We start from the raw sequence: 13,725 nt of genomic DNA, 5'->3' as shown, positions 1-13,725 counted from the left end.
TGTCGTTTGCTTCTAGGTATTTTTTAATTTTCTCCTTGATTTCTTCAGTGATCCATTGGTTGCTTAGTAGCATGTTGTTTCGTCTCACGTGTTTGTGTTTTTTGCATTTTTTTCTTGTTGATTTCCAGTTGTATAACATTGTGGTCAGAAAAGATGCTTGATATGATTTCAATTTTCTTAAAGTTACTGAGGCTTGATTTGCAGCCCAGAATGTGATCAGTCCTAGAGAATGTTCTGTGTGCATTTGAGAAGAACGTGTATTCTGCTGCTTTTGGATGGAAGGTTCTATAAATATCTATTAAGTCTATCTGGTCTAATGCATCGTTTAGGACCTGTTTCCTTGTTGATTTTCAGTCTAGATGATCTGTCCATTGCTGTAAGTAGGGTGTTAAAGTCCCCCATTATTGTGTTATTGTCAATTTCTCCTATTAAGATTGTTAGCAGTTGCCTTACATATTAAGGTGATCCTATGTTCAGTGCATATATATTTACAATTGTTATATCTTCTTCTTGGATTGATCCTTTGATCATTATGTAATGTCCTTCTTTGTTTCTTATAATATTATTTTAAGGTCTATTTTGTCTCATATGAGTATTGCTATTCCAGCTTTCCTTTGATTCCCGTTTGCATGGAATATTCTCTTCCATCCTCTCACTTTCAATTTGTATGTGTCCCTAGAAGTGAAGTTCATTTCTTTTCAATCTTTTTTCTCTTTTCTGTTCCATATCAGTAATTTCCACTAGTCTGCCCTCTTGAAGACAGCATATATATATGTCTTGTTTTTGTATCCATTCAGCCAGCCTATGTCTTTCAATTGAGGCATTTAGTCCATTTACATTTAAGGTAATTATTGACATGTCTGTTCTTACTGCCATTTTATCAACTGTTTTGGATTTGTTTTCGTTGCTCTTTTTTCTTCCCTTCTTGTCTTCTTCTCTTCTCTTGTGGTTTGATGGATACCTTTAGTGTTGTATTTGAGTTGCTTTTTCTTATTTGTGTGTGTATCTATTGTAGACTTTTGGTTTGCAGTCATCCTGTAGTTTGACATAGGAGTGTGTGTGTGTATATGTATATATATATATATATATATATACACACACACACAACATTGTTTTAAGTTGTTGATCTCTTAATTGTAAGTGCATCTCCAGTGTCCTATATTTGTACTTCCTCTTCTCACAATTTATGATTTTGGTAGCATATTTGTGTATGATTTTCTGTCCTTACTGTATGTATGCCTTTACTGGTGAGCCTTGTCATTTGTAATATTTTTGTTTCTAGTTGTGGCCCTTTCTTTTCCACCTAGAGAAGTTCCTTTAGTATTTGTTGTAAAGGTGGTTTAGTGGTACTGAATTCTCTTAGCTTTTGCTTGTCTGTAAGGTTTTTTATTTCTCCTTCAAATCTGAATGAGAGCCTTGCTGGGTAGATTAATCTTGGGTGGAGGTTTTTTCCTTTCATCACTTTATATTGTCCCACTCCCTCTGGCCTGCAGAGTTTCTGCTGAAAAATCTGCTGATAACCTTATCAGGGTTCCTTTGTATGTTATTTGTTTCATTTCCCTAGCTGCTTTCAATATTTTCTCTTTGTCCTTAATTTTGGTCCATTTGATTAACATATGTTCTTGGGGTGTTCCTCCTTGGGTTTATTTTATATGGTACTCACTGTGCTTCCTGGATTTGAATGAGTGATTACTTTCTCATGTTAGGCAAGTCTTCAGCTATTATCTCTTCAAATGTTTTTTCTGGCCCTTTCTCTCTCTCTTCTCTTTCTGGCACCCCATAATACGGATGTTGGTGTGCTTAATGTTATCCCAGAGTTCTCTGAGACTGTCTTCTTTTCTTTTCAATCTTTTTTCTCTTTTCTGTTCCAGATGAGTAATTTCCACTAGTCTGTCCTCCACCTCACTTATTCATTTTTCTGCCACTGTATTATGCTGTTGATTGCTTCTAATCAATTCTTTAATTTCAGTTATTGTATTTTGCATGTCTGCTTGCGTAATCCTTATATTTTGTATTTCTTTGCTCAATGTTTCTTGTAATTTTACCAATCTTTGCCACCAGTTTATTTCCAGTATCTTGAATCATCTTCACTATCATTAGTCAAAAGACTTTTTCATGGAGGTTGATAATCTCCAGATCACTTAGCTGTTTTTCTGTATTTTTTCTTGCTCCCTTATCTTAGTCAGAATTCTCTACCATTTCATTTTGTATAGATTTTTGGTGTGGCCTCCTTTTTGCAGACAATAGAGTTGTAGCCTCTTTTGCTTCTGATGTCCACCTCCCCTGTGGCTGAAGTTGGTATGGGGGCTTGCTATAGGCTTCCTGATGGGAGGGACTGGTACCCACCCACTGGTAGGGGGAGCTGATTCTTATCCCTCTGGTGGGTGGAGCTTTGTCTCTGGGTGAGATTAGAGGTTGCTGTGTGCCTGGAGTGTCTTTAGGCAGCCTGTTTGCTGATGGGTGGGGCTGTGATCCCACCTGGATTATTGTTTGGCCTGGGGCTTCTCAGCACTGATGGGTGGGGCCAGATTTTTCTAAAATGGCCACCTCTAGAAGAACACACACTGATGATTATTCCAGAGAACTTTGCCTCCAATGTCCTTCCCCCACAATGAGCCACAGTCAACCCATTTTCCTAGGAGATCCCCCAAGAACTGCAGTCAGGTCTGACCCATATTCCCATGGAGTCTCTGCTTTGCCTTGGGACCCAGTGCACATGAAAGCCTGCGCATGCCTTCCAAGAATGGGGTCTCCATTTCCCCCAGTCCCATGGAGCTCCTGCACACAAGCCCCACTGGCCTTCAATGCCAAATGCTCAGAGGGCTCCTTCTCCCATTGCCAGATGCCCAGGCATGGGGACCTGATGTGGGGCTCAGAATTCTCACTCCAGTAGGTGAGTCTCTCTGATACAGTTATGTTACAGTCTATGGGCTGCCCACCTGATGGGTATGGGGTTACTTATATCACATAATCACCTCTCCTACTGTCTTGATGTGGCCTCCTCTTTGTCTTTTGGAGTAGGCTGTCATTTTTTATAGTTTGCAGTCTATTTGGTTGAAGGTTGTTCAGCAGTTGGTTGTCAAATCAGTTTTTATTAATTTGAGTCTCTCTCATCCCAAGAAAATTGGCAAATATTAACAGTTTAAGTATTTGCAGAAACAAACCCTAATACATGCTGAAACACTACTAGAGAAAAAGTAAATTGGGATCAACTTTTCTGTACAACTTGGCAGCTATAAAGCACATAAAGCCAACCCCCCATCAACAAACATACAACTATTAGAACTAATATATGGAGTGAGCAAAGTTGTAGGATACAAGGTCAAGGATACAAAACTCAATTGGATTTCTATAATCTAGCAATGAACAATGTGAAAATGAAATTAAGAAAATAATTCATTTTCAATAACATCCAAAAGAATAAAATTACTCAGGAATAAATTTAACACAACAAATCCAAGACATGTATGCTAAAGTCTATAAAACATTGTTAAAGAAATAAGAGAAGATCTAAATAAATAGAAAGACAACCCATGTTCCATTTTTTCAGATGGCAATACTCCCCAAATTGATCTATAGATTCACAGTCCATATTAAAGTCCTCACTGCCCTTTTTGCAGAAATTGGCTAGCTGCTATTAAAATTCAAGGAAATGCAAGGGACCTGGAATAGCCAAAACAGTTTTGGAAAAAAAGAACAAAGTTGCAGACTCACACTTATGATTTCAAAACTTTCTACAAAGCTACAGTAATCAAGATAGTGTGCTATTAACAGTCAAGACATGGGAGTTCCTGTCATGGCTCACTGGAACTGAATCTGACTAGGAACCATGAGGTTGCAGGTTCGACCCTTGGCCTCACTCAGTGGGTTAAAGATCCAGCACTGCCATGAGCTGTGGTGTAGGTCGCAGACGCAGCTGGCTTGGATCTGGCATTGCTGTGGCTCTGGTGTAGGCTGGCAGCAACAGCTCTAATTAGACCCCTAGCCTGGGAATCTCCATATGCCACAGGTGCGGCCCTCAAGAGACAAAAAGAGACCAAAAAATATATATATATATTTTTTTTAGTCACAACATGGAAACAACCTAAATGTCCACCGAGAGATGAACAGATAAAGATGTGGTACATATATACAATGGAATACTACTGAGCCATAAAAAAGAATGAAACAATGTCATGCCCAGCAAAATGTTTGCAACTAGAGATTGTCATACTAAGTGAAGTCAGAAAGAGATGGACAAATACCACATGATATTTTATATGTGGAACCCAAAATATGACACAAATGAACTTATCTATGAAACAGAAACAGACTCACAGGCATAGAGAACAGACTTAGGTTGCCATGGGGGAGGGGGTTGTGGAAGGGATAGAGTGGGAGTTTGGGGTTAGCAGATGTAAGCTATTACACAGGATGGATAAAGCTCCTACTGTATAGCATAGGTAACTATATTCAAGACTCTGTGATGATAAACCACATGGAAAAGAGTATTTTTAAAAAGAATGTATGTATGTATGTGTATATACAGTAAGTCAGAAAGATAAGGACAAATACCATATGATATTTTATATGTGGAACCTAAAATACGACACGAATGAACTTATCTATGAAACAGAAACAGACTCACAGGCATAGAGAACAGACTTAGGTTGCCACGGAGGAGGGGGCTGTGGAAGGGATAGGATATATACATTGCATATATGTACCACATCTTTATCTGTTCACCTCTCGATGGACATTTAGGTTGTTTCCATGTTTTGACTATACATACACACACACACACACACACACACACAACCGAATCACTTTGCTGTACAGCAGGAATTAACACATTTTAAATCAACTATACTTCAATAAAAATACTAAAAACTTAAAAAAATGAAAAAACAAAATAGTGTGGTATTGGCATAAGGATAGATATACAGATCAAAGGAACAGCACTAAGAATCCAGAATGAAGCCCTTATACTTACAGCCATATGATTTTTCAACAGGGGTGCCAAAACAATTCAATGGGAAAAAATGGTCTTTTCAACAAATGCTGCTGGGACAATTAGACATCCATATGGAAGAGAATGAAGATAGATTCCTAACTTACACTCCATATAAAAATTAACTCAAAACTAACCATAGAACTAAATGTAAGACATAAAAGAATATAACTTTTAGGAAAAAAGAGAGGAGTAAATCTTTGTCCTTGCATCAGGCAGTCCTCTTAGATATGACATCAAAAGCACAAGCGACAAAAATGTGCTCGGTGGTCCCATGGATCTGTCTCTGACTTTAGCAGTGTTTGGATGGAACAGACTCAGGAAGACCCCTTACGCCAGCCTCTGACCACACTCCAACCTTTTTTTTTCCAGTTGCAACCTTCAGGGTCAGCCACTTAGCTATCCTTAGCCTCTGGGACCAGCCAACACCATTTTTTGAGCTTAACTCCTTATTACCAATCAGCCATGAGTTCCAGATTTGTCAAAATTATTCCACCCAGGTGGAGGCTGTCCTCAACTGTCTGGTCAACCTGCATCTGTGGGCCTCCTACACCTACCTCTCTCTGGGCTATTTCTTTTATTTGGGGGTGGGGAGCATACTCATGGCATGAGAAGATTCCCAGGCCAAGGACTGAACCCTCACCACAGCAGTGACCCAAGCTACAACAATGACAAACATGTCCTTGACCTGCTGAGCCACCAGGGAACTCCTGGGCTTCTATTTAAAATGCAATGATGTGGCTCTGGAGGGCATGAACCACTTTTTTTCTGAGAGTTGGTCAAGAGGAAGCACAAGGGCGCTGAGAGTCTCTTGAGAATGCAAAACCAACAAAGCGGCTGCTCCCTCTTTCAGACGGAAGCCGTCTCAGGATGAGTGGGGTAAAACCCAGGATGCTATGGGTTTTAGCTGCCATAGTCCTAGAGAGGAACTTGAACCAGGCCCTTTTGGATCTGCATGCCCAGGGTTCTGACTGCACAGACCCCCACTTCTGTGACCTCCTGGAGAGCCACTTCCTGGATGGGCAGGTAAAGTTCATCAAGAAGATGGGTGACCACCTGACCAACCTCTGCAGGCTGGGCTGGGTGAGTATCTCTTGTAAAGGCTCATCCTCAAGCAGGACTAGGAGCCTCTGGAGCCCAGCGGCCTTTGAGGAAGGAGCCCCTCTGATGTCAGGGCTGCTGCCTGAAGCCCCTCTCTGCATCCCACTAGGCAGCTTTATAACCAACCCTGGAGCCCTCTCCCCAACCCTGGACCAAATGGAAATAAAGCTTTTTACAGGCAAAAAAAGGGGGGAGGCACAAGCGACTAGAAAAAAAATATGTAAACTGAAATTTGTCAAATTAGGAAACCCTTGTGCTCCAAAGGACACCATCACATAAAGTGAAAAGTCAACACACAGATGAGTTCCTGTCGTGGCTTGGAGTTCCTGTCATGGCTCAGAGGTAAAGAATCCAACTAGTATCCATCAGGATGCAGATTTGAGCCCTGACCTAGTTCAATGGGTCAAGGATCCGGCATTGCCATGAGCTGTTGGTATAGGTCGCAGACACAGCTCGGATCTGGCATTGCTGTGGCTGTGGCATAGGCTGGCAGCTATAGCACTGATTTGACGCCTAGCCTCGGAATGTCCATATGCCGCGGGTGAAACCCTAAAAAGACAAAAAAAAAAAATATATAATATTCAGAAAGATGTAACTTAAAGGATGTTGGTTACAATACTATTACTGGAACGAAAGAAACCTAAGTGGAATAGTAGGAGCCAGGATATTCATGGAATACTAGGTGGCCATTAAGAATGCCAGAAAAAATGAATCATTGATGAGGAAAGGTAATTTATCAGGTCTCTCCAGGAAACTGGCACTCTCAGATTGGGTCATCAGAGTGGAGTTTAATAAAGGTCTTATTTAGAAAGCAAGGGTGCAGGAAAACCATAAGCGATAGTGTAGTCCCTGGCAATAGGAAGCGGCTGGGAGTGAACAGTTAGCAGAGCCAGGGAAAACACAGAGGGCTGCCAGACGGCCCGCCTCGCATGGAGAGACAGAGACAAGCTGCTGAGCCCCAGCAGGAAGGAGTCCTGGGGAACAAGTGCCCAGGACCAGCTCCCCTCTCACCCTACGGTCTTCTGCGGGTGCCAGGAGGACATGAAGTGGGACCCTGGACAGAGTCCATCAAGTCGGTCTGCAGGGTAGAGAGCAGAGTGGAGAGGGCACATGAGGGACAAATGGAAGACGTCCAGCACAGATGGCTGCAGCAGTAAACAAAGAGTAGTGTACAAATGACTGCATTAAAAAAAACTATACAGATAAGTAATAAATAACCACTTAAGAAACTCTGGAATGGTTTACTCCAAAGGGTAAACTGGTTCACCCAGAGTTCCTCAACAATGGGGCTAGTGGCAGCTGGTAAAGTAACTGGTGGTTGGGGACTGTCCCAGGCACTTCAGGACATTTAGTATCCCTGGCCCTCACCAGTAGAAAACTAATCACCAGTAGAAACCTCCGGCATTAAAATAAGAAAAAATATAAATATACGCGCGCGTGCACACACACACACACACACATATATATTTTTTTTGCTTTTTAGGGCCACACCCACAGCATATGAAGTTCCTGGGCTAGGGTTCAAATCGGAGCTGCAGCTGCCAGCCTATGCCACAGCCATGGCAACTCAGGGATCCAAGCCACATCTGCAACCTACACCACAGCTCACAGCAATGCCAGATCCCTGACCCACTGAGCAAGGACAGGGATTGAACTCAAGTCCTCATGGATATGAGTCAAGTTCATTTCTGCTGTGCCACCATGAAAACATTTAGCAAAATAACTAAAAATTCTGGAAAAGCCTCCCTACTCCCAGACATGGGTTGGTACCACACCTGTTAGGAATCACTGTGGGAGCTAGAATTAGTTTTCTTTTCTTACCTGTATTTTTCTAATTTTTCTACAAAGACTAGGTATTGCTTTTCTGAAGTAGAAACTGTGTTCACTATTCTTTAAAATGAACTCAACAGGATAGAATAGATTCTAGCTCTTGGTAAACCCTATATGTCCTTCCCCAACCAAGTCTGCTCATGATAGTAAGTAAATGAAAGGCGATCTAACCGTATTACTTGGATGACATAGTTCATTCTGAAGTCACCAATAAAAGGAAGGGTGCAATTAACTCAGCTCCTAACAAATCACTTTTATTCTTCAAATACTCATAACTGTTATGAGGTCACAGCATCCTACAAGTCACAGGTCAAGTATGACCTAGCTTGTTATAAAACTTTAAAAGGAAGGAAAGGACTATAATTTAGTTTCAACACGAGGTTACATTGGCAGAGCCTGGTGTGTTTAAGTGGTTTAGCTATTATCACTCACCTCTGTGAGAAAACCAGGACAAGGGACTCTGACAACAGATCTAGGGAAACATTGTGTTTTGCTCTCTATTGTTCCCCCACCCCTAAGCCCAGACTCAAGCAGGAAGTCAGGGTTCTCAGTACTTTGCTTTTGTTTTTTTTTTTGTTTTGTTTTGTTTTTTCAAAGCAGACAGTAGCATTCCTCTGGGGGTGGGTCTATCTTAATCTCAGGGCTGTGACAGCAACAGTTTGAAACCTGTTTTACCCTCTCCATCCTCAGATAAAGAATCTGTGGCACCATTTTTCTTTCTGTCTTCTTTTTTTTTTTTTGGTCTTTTCATCTTTTTAGGGCCACACCCACAGCATAAAGAGGTCCCCAGGCTAGGGGTCCAGTTGGAGCTGACGCCACAGGCCCACGCCACAGCCACAGCAACGCCAGATCCAAGCTGTGCCTTCGACCTACACCACAGCTCACGGCAACACCGGATTCTTAATCCACTGAGCAAGGCCAGGGATCGAACCAGAGTCCTCATGGATGCTATATGGGTTCATTAACTGCTGAGCCATGATGGGAACTCCAGCAGCACCATTTTTCATTACATTCAAAAAACCATCCACTGTAAGCAGCATCCTGGTCAAATATTAAAACATGAACAAAAAAAGAATATTGGATCTATAAAACAGAGTATATTATACCATTTAGGTTGATCTTTAACAGTTTTAATTTTAAGAGTTCTTTTAATGTAAAAAAAGTATTTTTAGGCATTTCTACTGCAGTGCAGTGGGTTAGCCATCCAACTGCAGTGGCTTGGGTCTCTGCAGAGGTGCCTGCTGGATGCCCAGCCAGGCACTGTGGGTTAAAGGATCCGATGTTGCTGTAGCTGCAGCTGAGATTCAATCCCTGGCCAGGGAACTTTCACATGCTGTGAGTTAGGCCATTCAAAAAAAAAAAAGGATTTTTAGTTTAATGGGTTCTCGCTAACTACTGATGACAGTTTAAATTAATAGAACCTTGGGGAAAGATGACTTTGGAATATGAAACAAAACAAAATATGTAAAACGTGTGTACAGTTTGACACAATCATACCTGAAAGAACTTCCCCTTAAGAAAGTCATTGGAGAGAAAAGAGAATTTCAATTTGATTATATTTTATATTTGATTTTATGTAAAAAACACAAGAAGCAAATACATTTTGTGAGCTGGTTTCTAGAAAAATTGATAAAGATTATCTAATTTAAAAAAAGAAAGTTGCTGGACAAGTATGGAAAGAAAGACAAAAAAAGGAAAATTGCTACAGCACTGGCTATACTAGAAAACCTAGAAACATGTTAATTTTAAAACAGGAAAACTGAGGAAACCACAGAGTACTTCTGTATGACAGAGAACTGTAGCAATGCAAGAGATCCAAGACCTGAAAAATGCTCATGCTAAGTAAGCACAATAGGTCACAAATCCATGAAAACAATTACAAGAAAATACACGCAAGGGAGCTGCCATTGCAGCTCAGCAGGTTACGAATCCAACTACCATCCATGAGGATGCAGGTTCAATCCCTTGCCTCACTCAGTGGGTTAAGGATCCAGCATTTCTACGGCTATGGTGTAGGTCAGCAGATGAAGCTCCAATTTGACACCTAGCCTAGGAACTTCCTTTTGCCACAAGTGAGGCCCTAAAAAGCAAAAGAAAGGAAGGGAGGAAGGAAGGAAGAGAATAAATACATAGAAAAAAAAGGTCTTTTCTTTTTTCTTTTTTTTTTTTTTTTGTCTTTTTGCCTTTTCTTGAGCTGATCCTATGGCATATGGAGGTTCCCAGGCTAGGGGTCCAATCAGAGCTGCAGCCGCCGGCCTACGCCAGAGCCACAGCAACTCGGGATCTGAGCCGCGTCTGCAACATACACCACAGCTCACAGCAACGCCGGATCCTTAACCGACTGGTCAAGGCCAGGGATTGAACCCACAACCTCATGGTTCCTAGTCGGATTCGTTAACCACTGCGCCACGACAGGAACTCCAGAAAAAAGTCTTTTAAAAGAGTTTCGGGGAAAAAAACAGTAAATGGAAAGATAAAAAGCAAATTTTTAAAAATCTCCTTAAACGTCCATGAGTTTTCCTGTAGGAGAACACACCAGGTCCTCAATATAATGGAAGAAAACGGACTCATATGAAGGCATGTCCCTGAGATATTACAGATCTCTGAGGAGAAAAAGATTCTACAGATGTCTAGAAAGGGTTGAGAGAAAGAATCAAGAATTGGAATGAGGGGGGAAAAAGAATCAGAATAGCTAGAAGATAATAGAAAAATACTTTCAAAAGGAAAGCAATTTCCAATCTACCATTCTTTACCTAGACAAACTATTAACTATGTGTAGAAGTGGAAACAAAGTATTTTGAAAAATGCAAATCTCGATTTATACATGCATTCTTTCTTTTTCTAATTACTTAAGGAATTTTATTACATTTATAGCTGTACAACAATCATCACAACCAAATTTTTACCGCATTTCCATCCCAAACCCTCAGTGCATCCCCCCAGCCCCAACCTGTCTCATTTGGAAAGCATAAGTTTTTCAAAGTCTGTGAGTCAGTACTTGTTCTGCAAAGTAGTTCATTGTGTCCTTTTTTTAGATTCCACATGTCAGAGATGGCATTTGATGTTAGTGTCTCATTGTCTGACTGACCTCACTTAGACACGCATCCTTTCTTAGGAAACTACTAGAGACTCTGTTCCCCCTGTGACAGTAAATCAAGACAGAAAAGGATACTGGTACAGGAGGCAGAGGCTTCAATCCAGAAGAGAGGCGGAGAGAGTCTGTAAGGTGACGTGCAAGAGACCCCAGGCCTTCAGCTGTGCCCAGGTGAGCAGGCCAGGTGGCAGCAGGTCAAAGGCTCCCAGAGAGGGTTAGTCATGAGGATGACTTCAATAGAATACTGGCTGTCTCTCAGTTTCTCGTGAAGACATTTAAACATCTAAGGTAAAGTTAGTGACCAAGTAACTAGAGAACTAGGAAATGGAAAAAGAATTACAAACTCCAGGGAAAACCCGAAATTGGGCAGAAAAGGAAAAGCACTCAGACCACTCAGTGGCCATGTGTGAAGAGACTTTATGCTATCCTAAGGTCAACAGTGGTTACTGATCTAATCCAAAGACAGGAAAGGTGAAGGTAAAATGGGAGTGGGAAAGAGGTGGTCCAAAAAAGCTAAAGCCTAAAGTTTTTCAGAGTGGAAAGCCAAAGGATAACATCTACAACTGAGGGAAAAAAAATCAAGAACCAGTATTATGAACACATTACCTAGAGCTCTAAAAGATGTGAATGTAGGTACCTCTGAGTATTGAGATGGGGGGGCGTAGATATTTCTACCTGTAGGACTACCACTCTCAAACTTGCACATACATCAGTCTGTCAAAAATAAAAACTCCAGGAGTTCCCGTCGTGGCGCAGTGGTTAACGAATCCGATTAGGAACCATGAGGTTGCGGGTTCGGTCCCTGCCCTTGCTCAGTGGGTTGATGATCCGGCGTTGCCGCGAGCTGCGGTGTAGGTTGCAGACGCGGCTCGGATCCTGCGTTGCTGTGGCTTTGGCGTAGGCTGGTGGCTACAGCTCCGATTCGACCCCTAGCCTGGGAACCTCCATATGCCGTGGGAGCGGCCCAAGAAATAGCAAAAAGACAAAAAAAAATTAAAAAAATAAAAAAATAAAAAAAAAAAATAAAAACTCCAGAGAGCTCCCACATGGTGCAGGGCGTCAAGCATCTGGCATCATCACTGCAATGGCTCAGGTCGCTGCTGTGACTTGGGTTCAACCCTGACCCGTGAACTTCCACATGCCTCGGGCATGCCAAAAATAATAGTAATGATAAAATAAAAGTAAAAATACAAACTCAATTATAGTAATAATAAGGATAATTTTTCTTACACGTTTTTCCATTTTTCTTCAAAAAATGTCATGAAATCAAAAAGTATATATGCCAAAAATTGTTTTTAATTAAAAAAATAAAAATAAAGTATACATGCCAACATATTGAAAGGGGTTATTTCTAGTAGTGGGATTGTGGGCCATTTAGAATTTTTCTTTCACTCTCCTATTTTCATAAAGAGTATGGACCATGGAGCTTACTGATCATAAATCAAAAAACAAGAGGTGTTTTACTTTATGCCCGGATCATATCCACCCCAGGGCAGATGTCCCATCTCTGCCGTGGGAGCTTGCATTCATTCTGCTGGAGGAGAGGAACCTGCCAACACCTTCATGCACATAGCATTATTTGTTGAATTCCTATAAATCAGGCCCTGCCAGGTGATTCCAATACCCCAGCTTTTTTACTGGATCTCCCAAAGTCCTCAGTCACTTCCGCTCTGCACCACCCCTTCATGGCCCAACGCGGGCTACATTACAATCACGCCAATGTTTAAATGGAAAGTATGTGAGATACAACAGAAGGGGTGCTACCTAGACAGCTGAAAGGGATGTCCCTTGGCAGCTAAGAGCACCGCCCTGGAGAGAGGCAGACCTGAGTTTGAATCCCACCCCTATCACCACAGGTGTGACCTACTTCATCTCTTTAAGCCTCAGTTGCTTCACATGTAAAAAGGGATAGTAATTAAAACTACCCTCCCAGGATAGGGTTCTCTTGTGGTATATGAGGGTACAAAGGCATCTACAGGGCTTGATGAAGGAGGCTCCTCGGGCTGGCTGCCGCTTCACCTGTTTCGGGGGGCCAGCACAGGGTGGAGACAATAAACAGTTGCCACTACCCAGGTTCTTTCTCAGATACCAAGGGACCTAAGGGACGATCTCTCAGCCTTTATGTCCTCCTATGGAGAGGAGAAGGCACATGCCCAATCTCCTCCCCCAGAACGTGCTGGGCCTTAAACCAGGATGAGCATAGTACCAGACAGGAGACCCTCTGGTCCTCAAAGAGCACCGGACAGAAGACCCTCATATTGTATTTGGTAAACGTTTCCTGATTCACTGCAATTTTACTACTACGAAGATAATTAGGAAAAAGAAGTTTTCTCCTAATCTTGGGGAGGCTCTGCTTTTAGGGAAAAAGCCACACACGTGGAGATCAGATCAGGTAAGGGAGGCACCAGGTGTCCCTGACACTCCTTAACACAAACTCAAGGCCCACGAAGCATTCTGCTCCCAGGATACGCCGCGACCACGGAGAGGGTCCAGCAAGTTGGGTTGCCGCCCCCAAAAGACAGCCCGAGGGTCACAATCCTCTCCCCCAACAGATCCCGAGGTGATGAGACCTCGTTCAGAGAGCGGGGTCTCTGAGTTCTGCATCTTGGGATAAAGGCGAGGTTGAGAAAAAAGGGTTCCTTCGAAGCCCCCCCTCCCCGGAAATGTGAACAAACTCCCCGGCTAGGAGCACGGCGTCCGGTCCACCTGC

The 13,725-nt window shown here is 42.2% G+C and overlaps 1 protein-coding gene across 1 annotated transcript in view; it reads right to left on the bottom strand.

Moving 5' to 3' along the window:
• Nucleotides 1-13,725, bottom strand: part of CMTM8 (CKLF like MARVEL transmembrane domain containing 8) — a 107,008-nt gene that overhangs the window by 92,717 nt on the left and 566 nt on the right. The window lies entirely within an intron of this gene.

This window comes from Sus scrofa, chromosome 13 (genome assembly GCF_000003025.6).
Source record: "Sus scrofa isolate TJ Tabasco breed Duroc chromosome 13, Sscrofa11.1, whole genome shotgun sequence".
Classification (NCBI taxonomy): domain Eukaryota; kingdom Metazoa; phylum Chordata; class Mammalia; order Artiodactyla; family Suidae; genus Sus; species Sus scrofa.
The sequence above is the reverse complement of the archived record's forward strand: the minus strand, read 5'-3'. Positions and strand labels throughout refer to the sequence as shown.